At 53.6% G+C, this 17,692-nt stretch overlaps 1 long non-coding RNA gene across 2 annotated transcripts; it reads left to right on the top strand.

Moving 5' to 3' along the window:
* The first annotated feature begins 14,459 nt into the window (after window positions 1-14,459).
* Window positions 14,460-17,422, top strand: LOC127924530 (uncharacterized). Of its 2 annotated transcripts, none has more exons than XR_008118094.1 (3): window positions 14,460-14,668; window positions 16,051-16,078; window positions 16,970-17,422. It is a non-coding gene; the product is annotated as an uncharacterized LOC127924530 (long non-coding RNA). The 2 variants fall into 2 exon arrangements; XR_008118093.1 differs by lacking the exon at window positions 16,051-16,078 and adding an exon at window positions 16,549-16,576.
* The last annotated feature ends 270 nt before the right edge of the window (window positions 17,423-17,692 follow it).

The following is a 17,692-nucleotide window of genomic DNA, read 5'->3' on the forward strand; positions in this document are numbered from 1 at the left end:
GAGCTGACACCAACCCGACGGCTACAGCCCCAGCCCACTGGCTGACCTGTTGGGCATTAACACCAACCCGACGTTAACATATTTGACACCAACCCAATGTGAGCCTGTTGGCGAACTCAACCGGGCACTGACCCATTGGTTTTCAGCCAGGCATGGGCCTATTATTATTTATTTAGCCGCGCTGGCCTGTATTCTTGACGCTGACCTATTATTATTACTAAACCATTGTTAACCAGGCTGTGACCTGTATTAATGATGACATAACCAGTGTGGGCCTATTAGGCTGTGGGCCTATTTGTTATTGTTAGCCAGCTGACCTGTGTGTCGGCCTGCCCGGCCTGTGGCCGCCGGCCTGTGGCCTTCAGGTGCTAGCCAGCGTGGCCTGTGAGCCACCAGCCCCGACCTGCCCGACGCTGACCTGGCCGAGCCGGGACCCCAGCCCGGCCACCAGCCCGGGACACTGGCTGACCAGCCGACACCAACCCGTGACCTGGCCAGCATTAACACCAACCCGACACCAACACCAACCCCGGCCTTCGCCCCCGGCCTGACCTGCCAGACACAACCATGCCTTGACACCAACCCGGCCACCACCAACCCGCCTGACACCAGCCCCGCGCTGCCCAACCACTGCGACACCAACCCCGACATTAACGCCAGCCCGGCGCGGGCCATCAGCCGCGAGGCATTAGCACCATGCCCAGACGCCGGCCCGCGACACTAACCCCAACACTAACCCGACACTAACCCCATTCCCGACACTAACCCGGCCCGACACTAACCCCAACCCCGACACCTAATACTAACCCAGACACTAATGTATATCCCGACACGACCCCGACACTAACCCCATCCCACGACACTAACCCAGACCCGAACACTAATACCACCCGACACCTAACCCCAACCCGACCCCGACACTAACCCCGACCTCGACACTAACCCCGACCCGACACTAATACCATCCCGACACTAATACCATCCCGACACTAATACCAGGCCGGCACTAACTCGAGCCCAGACACTGACCCCGACCCGACACTAACCCCAACCCCGACATTAACCCGACCAGACATTAACCCCAGACCCGACTATTAACCTGACACTAACCCCAACCCCGACATTAACTTCAACCGGACCATTAACCCGACCACTAACCCCAGCCAGACATTAACCCTGACCCCAACACCCTAGCCCCGGACATTAAACCCAACCTCGACACTAACCCGACCGACACTAACCCCGACCCCGACACTAATGCCAACCCAGACCTACCTCGACCTGGACACTAACCCCGACCCGACACTAATGCCAGCCCGACACTAATGCCATCCAGACACTAATACCAACCCAGACACTAACCCAGACCCGACACTAACCCCAACCTCGACATTAACCCCAGCCGACATCAACCTCAGCCCGACATTAACCCGACCACTAACCCCAACCCGACATTAACCCGACCCGACACTAACCCGACACTAAACCCAGCCCCGACGTAGCCCGACACTAACCCCAACCCGACATTAACCCGACCCGACACTAACCTCGACACTAACCCGACACTAACCTCGCGGACACTAACCCCGACATTAACCCAGACCCGACCACTAACCCCAGCCAGACATTAACCCCAACCCGACACTAACCCCAGCCCAGCCGTGACACCAGCCCGAGCTGACCCCAGCCCGATGCTGACCACCAGCCCGGCCGTCGACCTAGCCCGAGCCTCGACACCAGCCCGGCCTTGACACCAGACCCGGCGCCGACCACCAGCCCGGCGCCGACACCAGCCCGGCGCCGACCACCAGCCCGGCGCTGACACCAGCCCGACACTGACACCAGCCCGAGCGCTGACACCAGCCCGACGCTGACACCAGCCCGACATTAACACCAGCCCCGACCACCAACCCCGACCACCAGCCCGGCCGGCTGACACCAGCCCGACACGGACACCAGCCCGACGCTGACACCAGCCCCGACCACGGACACCAGCCCGGCGCTGACACCAGCCCGGCTGACTACGGCCTTCGCCTGTGGCCTGTGACCTGGCCAGCCTGGCCTGTGACGTGACCCCAGCCCGAGCTGGCCTGTGACGCTGACCAGCCCGACACTGACACCAGCCCGACGGCCCCTGTGGCCCCGCTGACCTCGCCCGGCAATTAACACCAGCCCAGACACCAGCCCGACGCCGACCTGCCGACGCCGGCCTAGCCCGGCACCCAGCCCGGCGCCGACCTGCGCCCGACGCCGACCTGGCCCGACTGACCCAATAATGACCTGTGTGTGTATTGACTGACCTGTTAACCCCACATTGTTACCAACCCACGACACTGAGCCTCAACCCGGCCAGCTGACTTCAGCCCCAGACATTAACCAACCCCGACACCAACCCTGATCCCCGACACTAACCCCAGCCCCGACACTAATACCAACCCCGACACCAGCCCCAACCAGCCCGACCACGGACACCAACCCGGCGCTGACACCAACCCGGCGCCGACCTAGCCCGACACCAGCCCCAGCCCGCCGACCTGCCCAGCCCGACGCTGACACCAGCCCCGACACCAACCCAGCGTGACACCAACCCCGACACGGACACCAGCCCGACACCAACCCAGACGCCGACACCAGCCCGGCCGCCGACCACCAGCCCGAGCTGACCCCAGCCCGGCTGACACCAGCCCGGCCTGCAGACCCCAGCCCGGCGTCGACACCAACCCCGGCCCCGCGACACCAACCCGGCCGCCGACCACCAGCCCGGTGCGACACCAGCCCGGCTGACCAGCCCCAGCCCGGCTGACACCAGCCCGGCTGACACCAGCCCGACACTGACCACCAGCCCGGCCCCTGACACCAGCCCGGCTGACCTCCAGATCCCGACGTGACCACCAGCCCGACCGCTGACCCCAGCCCGATATTAACCCCAGCCCGAGCGTGGCACCAACCCGACCTCAACACCGGCTGACCCCAACCCGATGTTAACCCCAGCCCAGCGTGACCAACCCAGCTGACACCAGCCCACGCTGACACCAACCCAGGCCTGACACCAGACCTGGCCCCGTGACCTGACACCAACCCCAACACTGACACCAGCCCCAGCTGACCCTAGCCCGAGCATTAACACCAACCCCGGCCTAGACCTCCAGCCCAGACATTAACACCAACCCGGCCCGGACACCAGCCCGACATTAACACCAGCCCGACGCCTGGACACCAGCCCGAACACTAACCCCAGACACTAACCCCATTCCGACACTAACCCGACCAGACACTAACCCCAACCCCGACACTAATACTAACCCGGACACTAATACCATCCCGACACTAACCCGACACTAACCCCATCCCCGACACTAACCCCGACCGACACTAATACCAACCCCGACACTAACCCTAACCCGACGCCGGACACCTAACCCGATCTCGACACTAACCCAGACCCGACACTAATACCATCCCCGACACTAATGCCATCCCGGACACTAATACCAACCCGACACTAACCCCAACCCCCAACCTGACACTAACCCCAACCCGACATTAACCCGACCCGACATTAACCTGACCCAGACATTAACGACACTAACCCCAACCCGACATTAACCCCAACCCGACATTAGCCAGACACTAACCCCAACCCGGACATTAACCGACCCAACCCCGACCACTAACCTGACATTAACCCAACCCGACACTAACCCGGACACTAACCAACCGACCGACACTAACCCGACCTCGACACTAACCCGACCCGACACTAATACCAACCCCGACACTAATGCCATCCCCGACACTAATACCAGACCCCGACACTAACCCCAACCCGACACTAATACCAACCCGACACTAACACCAGCCCGACACTAGTACCTATTGACATTAACCCCCAACCCGACGTTAGACACTAACTAGCCCGACATTAACCTCAACCCGGACATTAACCCGACCACTAACCCTAACCCGACATTAACCTAACCCGACCACTAAGCCCGACCCGACACTAAGCCCGAGCCCGGACACTAATGCCAACCCGACCCTAACCCGACACTAACCCTGACCGACACTAATGCCAACCCGACACTAATACCATCCGACACTAATACCAACCCGACACTAACCCGACCCGACACTAACCCCGACCCGACATTAACCCCAACCCGACACTAACCTCAGCCCGACATTAACCCGACCACTAACCCCAGCCCGACACTAACCCGACCCGACACTAACCCGACACTAAACCCGACCACTAACCCGACACTGCAGCCCCGACATTAACCCGACCCGACACTAACCTCGACACTAACCCGACACTAACCTCGACACTAGCCTGACACTAACCCAGACATTAACCCGACCCAGACCACTAGCCCCAGCCCCGACATTAGCCCCAACCCGACACTAACCCCAACCCGGCCCCTGACACCAACCCGGCTGACCCCAGCCCGACGCTGACCTCCAGCCCGGCGTGGGACACCAGCCCGACGCCAGACCACCAGCCCGAGCGCCCGACCTCAGCCGGCGCCGGCCTCCAGCCCGGCCTTCGACACCAGCCCGGCTGACCTCAACCCGACCATGACACCAGCCCGGCTGACACCAACCCGGGCTGACAACCCGACATTAACACCAGCCCAGACACCAGCCCACGACCACCAGCCCAGCTGACCACCAGCCCCGACACGGACACCAACCCAGCTGACACCAACCCCGACACGGACACCAACCCAGCCGCTGACTCGCCCAGCCATGACCTCCAACCCGGCCTGACCCCAACCCGGCCCCGAGCCTCGGCCTTGACCCCAGCCCGACGCCCGACCACCAGCCCGGCGGCCCGACACCAACCCAGCGCTGACCCCAGCCCGGCGGCTGACACCAGCCCGGCGCTGAGCCTGGCCCAGACACTGACACCAGCCCGCGGCTGACACCAGCCCCGCTGACACCAACCCGACGTTAGCCCGACCCCAGCCCCGGCCTCAGCCCGGGCGGGCCCTCAGCCCGGCCGCCCACCCGGCCCACCAGCCCTGACACCAACCCGACTGACCCCAGCCCGGCTGACACCAACCCCGGCTGACACCAGCCCGGCGGCTGACACCAGCCCGGCTGACACCAGCCCAGGCAGTGACACCAACCCCGTGACACCCAGCCCATTACGCTGACCTCCAGCCCCGACAGTAACACCAACCCCAACACCACCCCGGCTGACACCAACCCGCGCTGACCACCAGCCCGACACGGACACCAACCCGAGCTGACACCAGCCCGGCCGCCGAGCCCAGCCCGACACCAGCCCGGCCCAGCTGACACCAGCCCCGGCTGACACCACCCAGCCCTGACACCAGCCAGCCCGGACACCAGCCCGGCGCTGACACCAGCCCGACCACGGACACCAACCCGACACCAACCCGGCGCCCGACACCAACCCGACGCCTTGACACCAACCCGGCCCATCTGCACCAGCCCGACATTAACGCACCAACCCGACACCAACACCAGCCCGACACCAACACCAACCCAGCGTCGACACCAACCCGGCGCTGGCCTCGACACCAACCCGGCCTTGACCACCAGCCCGGCGCTCGACCGCGACCCAGCGCTGACACCAGCCCAGCTGACCCCAGCCTGACGGCTGACACCAGCCCGACATTAACACCAACCCGGCCTGGAGCATCAGCCCGACATTAACACCAACCCGGCCACGACACCAATCCCGACACTAACCCCAACACTAACCCAGACACTAACCCCATTCCAGACACTAACCCGGACCCGACACTAACCCCAGCCCGACACTAATGCTAACCCAGACACTAATACCATCCCGACACTAACCCGGACACTAACCCCATCCCGGACACTAACCCAGACCCGACACTAATGCCAACCCGACACTAACCCCGACCCGACACTGGCCGATATAGACCACGACCTCGACACTAACGACCGACACTAATGCCATCCCGACACTAATGCCATCCCGACACTAATACCAACCCGACACTAACCCCAGACCCCGACACTAACCCCAACCAGAGCACTAACCCCAACCGGACATTAACCCGACCCAGACATTAACCCCAACCCCGACATTAACCCGACACTAACCCCAACCCGGACGTTAACTAACCCGACATTAGACACTAACCCCAACCCCGACATTGACCCGACCCCAACACTAACCCGGACGATTAAACCCAACCCAGACACTAACCCGACCCGACACTAACTCGAGCCCGACACTAATGCCAACCCCGACACTAACCCGACCTCGACACTCAACCCCGACCCGACACTAATACCAACCCGACACTAATACCAATCCCGACACTAATACCAGCCCGACACTAACCGACCCGACAGTAACCCCAACCCGACATTAACCCCAGCCAGACATTAACCTCAGCCCCGACATTAACCCGACACTAACCCCAACCCGACATTAACCCGACCCGACACTAACCCGACACTAAACCCAACCCGACATTAACCTGACACTAACCCCAACCCGACATTAACCCGACCACGACACTAACCTCGACACTAACCCCGACACTAACCTGCGACCACTAACCCGACACTAACCGACGACATTAACCCCGACCCGACACTAACCCCAACCCCGACATTAACCCCAACCCGACACTAACCCCAACCCGACAGCTGACACCAGCCCGAGCTGACCCCAACCCGGCTGACCACCAGCCCGACGTCGACCTCAACCCGGCCTTCGACCTCAGCCCGACGCCGAGCACCAGCCCCGAGCGCACCAACCCGGCTGCGCCGACACCAGCCCGGCCGCCGACACCAGCCCGGCTGACACCAGCCCGACACTGACACCAACCCGAGCTGACACCAGCCCGCGCTGACACCAGCCCCGACATTAACACCAGCCCGACACCAACCCGACACCAACCCGGCTGACACCAGCCCGACACGGACCCAGCCCGCTGACACCAACCCGACACGGACACCAACCCAGCTGACACCAGCCCGGCCTTCGACCACCAGCCCGACGCTGACCCTAACCCGGCTGACACCACCCCGACGCGACACCAACTCCCGGGACGCTGGGATACTCAGCCCTGACCCTAACCTCGACGCTGACACCAACCCCCGACGCTGACACCAACCCACACTGATACTCAACCCCGACGTTTGACACCAACCCCCGACCACTCGGACACCAGACACTCACAACCCCACGCTGACACCACCCCCGACCGACACTAACGGGACACCAACCCCGACGCTGACACCAACTCCCGGCGCGACACCAGCCCGACATGACTCCTAACCCGACGCTATTACCAACTCCCCGGGACGTTGACTCCTAACCCTGACGCTGACACTAACCTCTTGACGCTGACACTAACTCTCGACACTGACACTAACCCTGGGACATGACACTAACTCTCGACATAATACCAATCTCGAAGGTCAACTCTTCGACGCTGACACCCAACCCCGACGCTGACACCAACTCCCGACATTAACACCAACTCCCAACACCAACCCCGACGCTGACACCAACCCCGACACGGACACCAACCCGGCGCTGACACCAACCCGGCGCCTTGACACCAGCCCCGACGCCTGGCCAGCCCGGCCTGACCCCAGCCCCAGCTGACACCAGCCCAGCGCTGACACCAGCCCGACACGGACACCAGCCCGACACCAACCCGGCCGCCCGACCACCAGCCCCGACGCCGACCCCAGCCCAGTGACCCCAGCCCGGCTGACACCAGCGGCCTTGACCACCAACCCGGCGTCGACACCAGCCCGACGCCGACACCAGCCCGATGCCGACCAGCCGACCCCGGCCCCAGCCCGGCCGACACCAGCCCAGCTGGCCAGCACCAGCCCGACACTGACACCAGCCCGACGCTGACACCAGCCCCGGCCTGTGACACCAATCCCGACACCAACACCGACGTGACACCAGCCCGACGCTGACCAGCCCGATGTTAACCCAGCCCGAGCTGACACCAACCCCGACACCAACACCGGCCTGACCCCAACCCGATATTAACCCCAACCCGGCGCTGACACCAGCCCGAGCTGACCCAGCCCCACGCTGACACCAACCCGGCGCTGACACCAACCCAGCTGACACCAGCCCGGCACTGACACCAACCCCAACACTGACACCAGCCCGGCTGACACCAACCCGACATTAACACCAACCCGGCCGTTGACACCAGCCCGACATTAACACCAACCCCGACCATTGACACCAGCCCGACGCTTCAACCCCAGCCCGACACTAACCCCAACACTAACCCCATTCCCGACACTAACCAGACCCGACACTAACCCCAACCCCGACACTAATACTAACCCGACACTAATACCATCCCGACACTAACCCAGACACTAACCCCATCCCGACACTAACCCCGACCCGACACTAATACCAACCCCGACACTAACCCCAACCCCGACCCTGACACTAACCCGACCTCGACACTAACCCCGACCCGACACTAATACCATCCCGACACTAATACCATCCCCGACACTAATACCAACCCCGACACTAACCCCAGCCGACACTAACCCCAACCCGACACTAACCCCAACCCCGACATTAACCCGACCACGACATTAACCCCAACCCGGACATTAACCCGACACTAACCCCAACCCGACATTAACCCCAACCCGACATTAACCCGACACTAACCCCAACCCGACATTAACCTCGACCCGACACTAACCCGACATTAAACCCAACCCTGACACTAACCCGACCCGACACTAACCCCGACCACGACACTAATACCAACCCCGACACTAACCCCGACCTCGACACTAACCCCGACGACACTAATACCAACCCCGACACTAATACCATCCCGACACTAATACCAACCCCGACACTAACCCCGACCCGACACTAACCCCAGACCCCGACATTAACCCCAACCCGACATTAACCCCAACCCGACATTAACCCGACACTAACCCCAACCCCGACATTAACCCGACCCGACACTAACCCCGACACTAAACCCAACCCGACATTAACCCGACACTAACCCCAACCTCGACATTAACCTCAACCCGACACAACCTCGACACTAACCCCGACACTAACGGCCACTAACCTCGACATTAGCCCACACTGACACTAACCTCGACATAACCCCGACTACTAACCCGACATTATACCCGACACTAACCCCAACCCCGACATTGACACCAGCCCGACACTAACCCCAGCTCCGACACTGACACCAGCCCGACACTAACCCCAACCCCAGACACTAACCCTAACCCGACACTAACCTCAACCCGACACTAACCCCGACCCCGACATTAACCCCAACCCGACATTAACCTCGAACCACTAACCCAACTCAACCCCCGACACTAACCCTGACTAACCCAACCCCGACATTAACCCCGACACTAACCTCCAACCCCGACATTAACCCCAACCCGACACTAACCCGACACTAACCCACGACACTAACTCGACACTAACCCTAACCCACACTAACCCGACACTAACCCCAACCCGACACTGACACCAACCCGACACTAACCCCAACCCCCGACACTAACCCCAACCCGACACTAACCCTGACCCCGACACTAACCCCAGACCCTGACACCACAACCCCGACCCTGACACTAACTCGACACTAACCCCAACCCGACACTTAACCCCAACCCGACACTAACCCCAACCCGCATGACACTAACCTCGACCCTGACACTTAACTGCCTCACCACCGACACCTAACCTCGACCCGACACTAACACCCGACCCAGACACTAACCCGACACTAACACCTTGACCCTGACACTAACCCCAACCCCGACACTAACCCCAACCCCGACACTAACTCCAACCCCGACACTAACTCCAACCCGACACTAACCCCAACCCGACACTAACCCCAATCCCGACCCGACACTAACCCCAACCCGACATCAACCCGACACTACCCGACCCGACACTAACCCGACACTAACCCCAACCCGACACTAACCCGACCCGACACTGACACCAACCCGACACTAACCCGACACTGACACCAACCCGACACTGACACCAACCCTGACACTAACCCCGACCCCGACCACTAACCCCAACCCGACTTCTTGACACTATTTTCAACCCCGACACTGACACCAACCCGACACTAACCCGACCCGACGCACTAACCCGACCCGACACTAATACCAACCCCGACCACTAACCCATTCGACACTAACCCGACCCGACACTAATACCAACCCGACACTAATACCATCCCGACACTAATACCAACCCCGACACTAACCGACCCCGACACTAACCCCAACCCCGACATTAACCCCAACCCCGACATTAACCCCAACCCCGACATTAACCCCGACACTAATACCAACCCCGACACTAACCCCAACACTAACCTCATCCCGACACTAACCCCAACCCCGACACTAACCCCGACACACTAACACCAACCCGACACTAACACCAACCGACACTAATACCAACCCAGACACTAACCCCAACCCCGACACTAACCCCACCCCCCAACATTAACCCCAACCCCCGACACTAACCCCATCCCCCGACACTAACCCCCGACACTAACCCGAACCCCCGACACTAACCCCCCGACACTAACACCAACCCCGACACCAACCCCAACACTAACCCCCAACCCCAACATTAACCCGACACTAACCCCAACCCCGACATTAACCCCGACACCAACCCGACACTAACCCCAACACTAACCCCAACCCCGACACTAACCCCGACACTAACCCCAACACTAACCCCAACCCGACACTAACCCCAACACTAACCCCAACTCCCGACACTAACCCCGACACTAACCCCCGACACTAACCTCCCGACACTAACTCCCGACACTAACCCCGACACCAACCCTAGGCAGGAACAGAAGTCAGGCTGGCATGTTAGCACACAGACAGACACAGGCATGCACACATTAACATACATTAACATGCCTTCACAAATGTGCCCCTGTCATGGTTTTATAATCTGGATTGAAACGCATCATGACAAAAAATGAGCAATTGTAGAAGGAATTCACACATTTCTCATATTATTTCTCTCCCCCAGGTGGAGTTAGATCTGAAACGCCTGAGGGACCCCCTCAGCTCCAACTTCCTGTCCAGCAACTCACCACCGCCAGCAAAGATTGATGGGAAGAGTGATGTCCTCCTCTGCTTTCTTCATCTCTCCCTCCACTCCTCCATCCTTCCTTTCTTACCCTCCTCCATCCCTCCTTTCCTTACCCTCCTCCGCTCCTCCATCCCTCCTTTCCTTCTTGCTCTCCTCCCTTACCCTCCTTCCCTCCTCCATCCCTCCTCCTTACCCTCCTCCATCCCTCCTTTCCTTACCCTCCTCCATCTCCTCCTTCCTTCCTTTCCTTGCCCTCCTCCTCTTGCCCTCCTCCCTCCTCCATCCCTCATTTCCTTGCCCTCTCCTTACCCTCCTCCACTCCTCCATCCCTCCTTTCCTTACCCTCCTCCGCTCCTTCCCTCCTTTCCTTTCCTCCTCCCCTTACCCTCCTCCATCCCTAATTTCCTTGCCTCCTCCCCTTACCCTCCTCCCCTCCTCCATCCCTCCTTTCTTACCCTCCTCCATCCTCCTTACCCCCTCCTCTCTCTCCATCCGCCACCTTTACTTCCTCTTTGTTAACAAACCCTTGCCTTTAGCGGCCTCGACCGCGGGAGTTTTTTTTTTTTTTACATTTTCTCCTTTTTTTCATTTCTCTGACTTGAATAACTCAAATGATAAAGTAAACCCATCTGTAGAGGAGGTTTAGAAGAACAGAAACTTGAATAACTCAAATGATAAAGTAAACCCATCTGTAGAGGAGGTTTAGAAGAACAGAAACTGAATCAAATTGTGTCTGGGGGTGGAGATTATGATGAAACTGGGTGCTATGGATATGCAACAGGACTTCAGCACAGCCTGCAGGAAGTTCTAGGGGACGTACAGGAAGTGACACGCTGCAGTGTGAGGAGTTACGGCGGAGGTGTAGGGACGACGGCAGACAATGGACACGTCTATAAGTGTGTGGTGATATCCCCGGGACTTCAACCCCAAGCCACTTATAGGTTGCTATATCTATGTGTTAGCTAGGCCTACAGTGCAGCATTCAAACACACACACCACTCCTGTGGGGCCTCGGGACGCCTGTGTCCCATGAATATCCTCTAGCTGGGAACCTCTTGCTCCACCCCCTTGACCTTTAACCTCAGCCTCTGACTCTCTGCATGCACGGAGGACATGGCTGTGATTGGACAAGGGTTCCTGTGACCCTCTAGGTGAACGTTGACCTTGGCCGACCCCTCTTGTCTCGTCTGGATTGGCTGTGGCCAACCCTGCCCCGCCTGTAACCAGTTCCGCCCTCTCTGCCTGACGGACAGCTACCCACGGAGCATATTGCTATGATGACAAGGACCTTTTATCAGGCGCTTTCAGATTGTCACAGCCTTTACAGGGAAGTGGATAGACGGAGTTGAGGCAGGTGACCACACCTCACTTCTTATTCCTGTTGTTGACTTCCTATCGACTTCCTGTTTCCTGTAACATGCTGCGCCGGGATTGGAGGATAGTACTTCCGATAACAACATCACTGTGTGTTCCAGTATTCCCAGGGTTTTATTTTAGAAGCTATATTTGTTATGAGAAACAATATACTAATAATATACAATCAATCCCAATGAAGATAGAGGAGGTTTAGATCATTCAGTGGGGAGGAGCTCTCTCTTTAACATCCTATCTCAGTAATATAGTAATATAGTAATGTCTCAACCATACAGGACCCCGTATCAATAGGTTTTCCCCACTTCTTCTCTCACACACTGTTCTCATTGTACTACCAGCAATATAACCCACCAAGGCTTCATAGACAAACACCCATCATCCACAAACAAGAGTTCTGAGATTGATTGGCCGAGAGATTCCGCGTGCCACTCACATATCCTACAATTCCTTCCAACTACACTATAACTCATATCAGCCAAGAGAACATTGTAGAACCCTCACTAACAGCTGTGATGTACCTCTGTAGAACCCTCACTAACAGCTGTGATGTACCCTGTAGAACCTCACTAACAGCTGTGATGTACCCCCGTAGAACCCTCACTAACAGCTGTGATGTACCCCGTAGAACCCTCACTAACAGCTGTGATGTACCCCCAGAACCCTCACTAACAGCTGTGATGTACCCCTGTAGAACCTCACTAACAGCTGTGATGTACCCCGTAGAACCCTCACTAACAGCTGTGATGTACCCCGCAGAACCCTCACTAACAGCTGTGATGTACCCGTAGAACCTCACTAACAGCTGTGATGTACCAAATAGAACCTCACTAACAGCTGTGATGTACCCCGTAGAACCCTCACTAACAGCTGTGGCCAGACTGTGTACCATTTCTGAATATGCTCACCTCTTCACACCAACCTAATTGTGAGGATATAAAAAAAGAGACATACTAACTGTGTGTGTGTGTGTGTGTGTGTGTGTGTGTGTGTGTGTGTGTGTGTGTGTGTGTGTGTGTGTGTGTGTGTGTGTGTGTGTGTGTGTGTGTGTGTGTGTGTGTGTGTGAGACAGTCAGACACAGACAGGCATGCTGTAGATTGCAGGTTGTTCAACGATAAGTCTTCTTCGTCTGTATGTGAGGTTTATAGGACATCATTTAAGCCAAGGAACATATAGAGGATCATAAAACACACACACACACACACACACACATAATACTGATTCATTGTTGCTGCAAAAGTAAAGCCATTTTCTTAACTTTTACAGGGAATGTCTCAGATCGGACGTGCTTTTTTTCCCCCAATTGTGACAATAACAAATAAGTATAATTGATTTGTTCTTAAAACATTTTTTTTTAATTGGTCTTGGCTTCAGACAGCATTCAACACAACGCATATTTCAATGACATGATATCAATGGTTCAAATGTGAACCAAAACATGTCCAAATTATGAAACATTTTACTTCTGGGTTTTGTAAAAGGTCTCTCCTGTCACCCTCCATATGACCTATGACCTATGACCGACTTAATCATTCGACGCCTCAATCAATCAATCAATAACCTGTCATTAAAACCCGGAGCTGCAAATACGGCTAAAGAAGTATAAACTGTATGTGCTTGAGGTTCATTCACGCAAACAAGGCTGTTCCGTCCAAAAGTTCTCTCCTCCCACTGCTCCTCAGTAGCTGTTCCAAGTAACTGCCCTCCCCTGGCAGACAGAGAACACGGATGCTACAGGATGGTAGAATCAGTGGAATACACACGTTAATGTGTAGTAGAGCATTATTGACATTGTTGTTGTTACTCTCGATACATACGATCAAACCCTGGTTAACGTTCTGCTGGTTGATAAAACAAAGCCATATCTATGTTGTTACGTCAGTTGTGGGGATTGGCTTGGGGGTAGATCTATTCTGTTAATTAGAGGGGGTAGATCTATTCTGTTAATTAGAGGGGGTAGATCTATTCTGTTAATTAGAAGGGGTAGATCTATTCTGTTAATTAGAAGGGGTAGATCTATTCTGTTAATTAGAAGGGGTAGATCTATTCTGTTAATTAGAAGGGGTAGATCTATTCTGTTAATTAGAAGGGGTAGATCTATTCTGTTAATTAGAAGGGGTAGATCTATTCTGTTAATTAGAAGGGTAGATCTATTCTGTTAATTAGAAGGGGTAGATCTATTCTGTTAATTAGAAGGGGTAGATCTATTCTGTTAATTAGAAGGGGTAGATCTATTCTGTTAATTAGAAGGGGTAGATCTATTCTGTTAATTAGAGGGGTAGATCTATTCTGTTAATTAGAGGGGTAGATCTATTCTGTTTATTAGAGGGGTAGATCTATTCTGTTAATTAGAGGGGGTAGATCTATTCTGTTAATTAGAAGGGGTAGATCTATTCTGTTAATTAGAAGGGGTAGATCTATTTCTGTTAATTAGAGGGGGTAGATCTATTCTGTTAATTAGAAGGGGTAGATCTATTCTGTTAATTAGAGGGGTAGATCTATTCTGTTTATTAGAAGGGTAGATCTATTCTGTTAATTAGAAGGGGTAGATCTATTCTGTTAATTAGAAGGGGTAGATCTATTCTGTTAATTAGAAGGGGCAGATCTATTCTGTTAATTAGAAGGGGTAGATCTATTCTGTTAATTAGAAGGGGTAGATCTATTCTGTTAATTAGAAGGGGTAGATCTATTCTGTTAATTAGAAGGGGTAGATCTATTCTGTTAATTAGAAGGGTAGATCTATTCTGTTAATTAGAAGGGGTAGATCTATTCTGTTAATTAGAAGGGGTAGATCTATTCTGTTAATTAGAAGGGGTAGATCTATTCTGTTAATTAGAAGGGGTAGATCTATTCTGTTAATTAGAAGGGGTAGATCTATTCTGTTAATTAGAGGGGTAGATCTATTCTGTTAATTAGAAGGGGTAGATCTATTCTGTTAATTAGAGGGGTAGATCTATTCTGTTTATTAGAAGGTAGATCTATTCTGTTAATTAGAAGGGGTAGATCTATTCTGTTAATTAGAAGGGTAGATCTATTCTGTTAATTAGAAGGGGTAGATCTATTCTGTTAATTAGAAGGGGTAGATCTATTCTGTTAATTAGAGGGGGTAGATCTATTCTGTTTATTAGAAGGGTAGATCATTCTGTTAATTAGAAGGGGTAGATCTATTCTGTTAATTAGAAGGGGTAGATCTATTCTGTTAATTAGAAGGGGTAGATCTATTCTGTTAATTAGAAGGGTAGATCTATTCTGTTAATTAGAAGGTAGATCTATTCTGTTAATTAGAAGGGGTAGATCTATTCTGTTAATTAGAAGGGGTAGATCTATTCTGTTAATTAGAAGGGTAGATCTATTCTGTTAATTAGAGGGGTAGATCTATTCTGTTAATTAGAGGGGGTAGATCTATTCTGTTTATTAGAGGGGCAGATCTATTCTGTTAATTAGAGGGGGTAGATCTATTCTGTTAATTAGAAGGGTAGATCTATTCTGTTAATTAGAAGGGTAGATCTATTCTGTTAATTAGAAGGGTAGATCTATTCTGTTAATTAGAGGGGGTAGATCTATTCTGTTTATTAGAGGGTAGATCTATTCTGTTAATTAGGGGTAGATCTATTCTGTTAATTAGAAGGGGTAGATCTATTCTGTTAATTAGAAGGCAGATCTATTCTGTTAATTAGAAGGGGTAGATCTATTCTGTTAATTAGAAGGGGTAGATCTATTCTGTTAATTAGAGGGGTAGATCTATTCTGTTAATTAGAAGGTAGATCTATTCTGTTTAATTAGAGGGGTAGATCTATTCTGTTAATTAGAGGGGTAGATCTATTCTGTTAATTAGAAGGTAGATCTATTCTGGTTAATTAGAAGGGTAGATCTATTCTGTTAATTAGAAGGGGTAGATCTATTCTGTATTAATTAGAGGGGTAGATCTATTCTGTTTATTAGAAGGGGTAGATCTATTCTGTTAATTAGAAGGGGTAGATCTATTCTGTTAATTAGAGGGTAGATCTATTCTGTTAATTAGAAGGGTAGATCTATTCTGTTAATTAGAGGGGGTAGATCTATTCTGTTTATTAGAGGGGTGATCTATTCTGTTAATTAGAGGGGGTAGATCTATTCTGTTAATTAGAAGGGGTAGATCTATTCTGTTAATTAGAAGGGGTAGATCTATTCTGTTAATTAGAAGGGGTAGATCTATTCTGTTAATTAGAAGGGGTAGATCTATTCTGTTAATTAGAAGGGTAGATCTATTCTGTTAATTAGAAGGGGTAGATCTATTCCTGTTAATTAGAAGGGGTAGATCTATTCTGTTAATTAGAGGTAGATCTATTCTGTTTATTAGAGGGGTAGATTCATTCTGTTAATTAGAGGTAGGATCTATTCTGTTAATTAGCGGTAGATCTATTCTGTTAATTAGAAGGGTAGATCTATTCTAAGTTAATTAGAAGGTAGATCTATTCTGTTAATTAGAAGGGGTAGATCTATTCTGTTAATTAGAAGGGGTAGATCTATTCTGTTAATTAGAAGGGGTAGATCTATTCTGTTAATTAGAAGGGGTAGATCTATTCTGTTAATTAGAAGGGGTAGATCTATTCTGTTAATTAGAGGGGGTAGATCTATTCTGTTTATTAGAGGGGGTAGATCTATTCTGTTAATTAGAAGGGGTAGATCTATTCTGTTAATTAGAGGGGGTAGATCTATTCTGTTTATTAGAGGGGGTAGATCTATTCTGTTAATTAGAGGGGGTAGATCTATTCTGTTAATTGGAGGGGGTAGGCCTCTTCTGTTAATTGGAGGGGGTAGATCTCTTCTGTTAATTGGAGGGGGTAGGCCTCTTCTGTTAATTGGAGGGGGTAGGCCTCTTCTGTTAATTGGAGGGGGTAGATCTCTTCTGTTAATTGGAGGGGTATGCCTCTTCTGTTAATTGGAGGGGTAGGCCTCTTCTGTTAATTAGAGGGGGTAGATCTCTTCTGTTAATTGGAGGGGTAGATCTCTTCTGTTAATTAGAGGGGGTAGGCCACTTCTGTTAATTGGAGGGGTAGGTCCACTTCTGTTAATTGGAGGGGGTAGGCCACTTCTGTTAATTGGAGGGGTAGATCTCTTCTGTTAATTGGAGGGGTAGGCCTCTTCTGTTAATTGGAGGGGTAGATCTCTTCTGTTAATTGGAGGGG

This window comes from Oncorhynchus keta, unplaced genomic scaffold, assembly GCF_023373465.1.
Source record: "Oncorhynchus keta strain PuntledgeMale-10-30-2019 unplaced genomic scaffold, Oket_V2 Un_contig_4235_pilon_pilon, whole genome shotgun sequence".
NCBI classification, from domain to species: domain Eukaryota; kingdom Metazoa; phylum Chordata; class Actinopteri; order Salmoniformes; family Salmonidae; genus Oncorhynchus; species Oncorhynchus keta.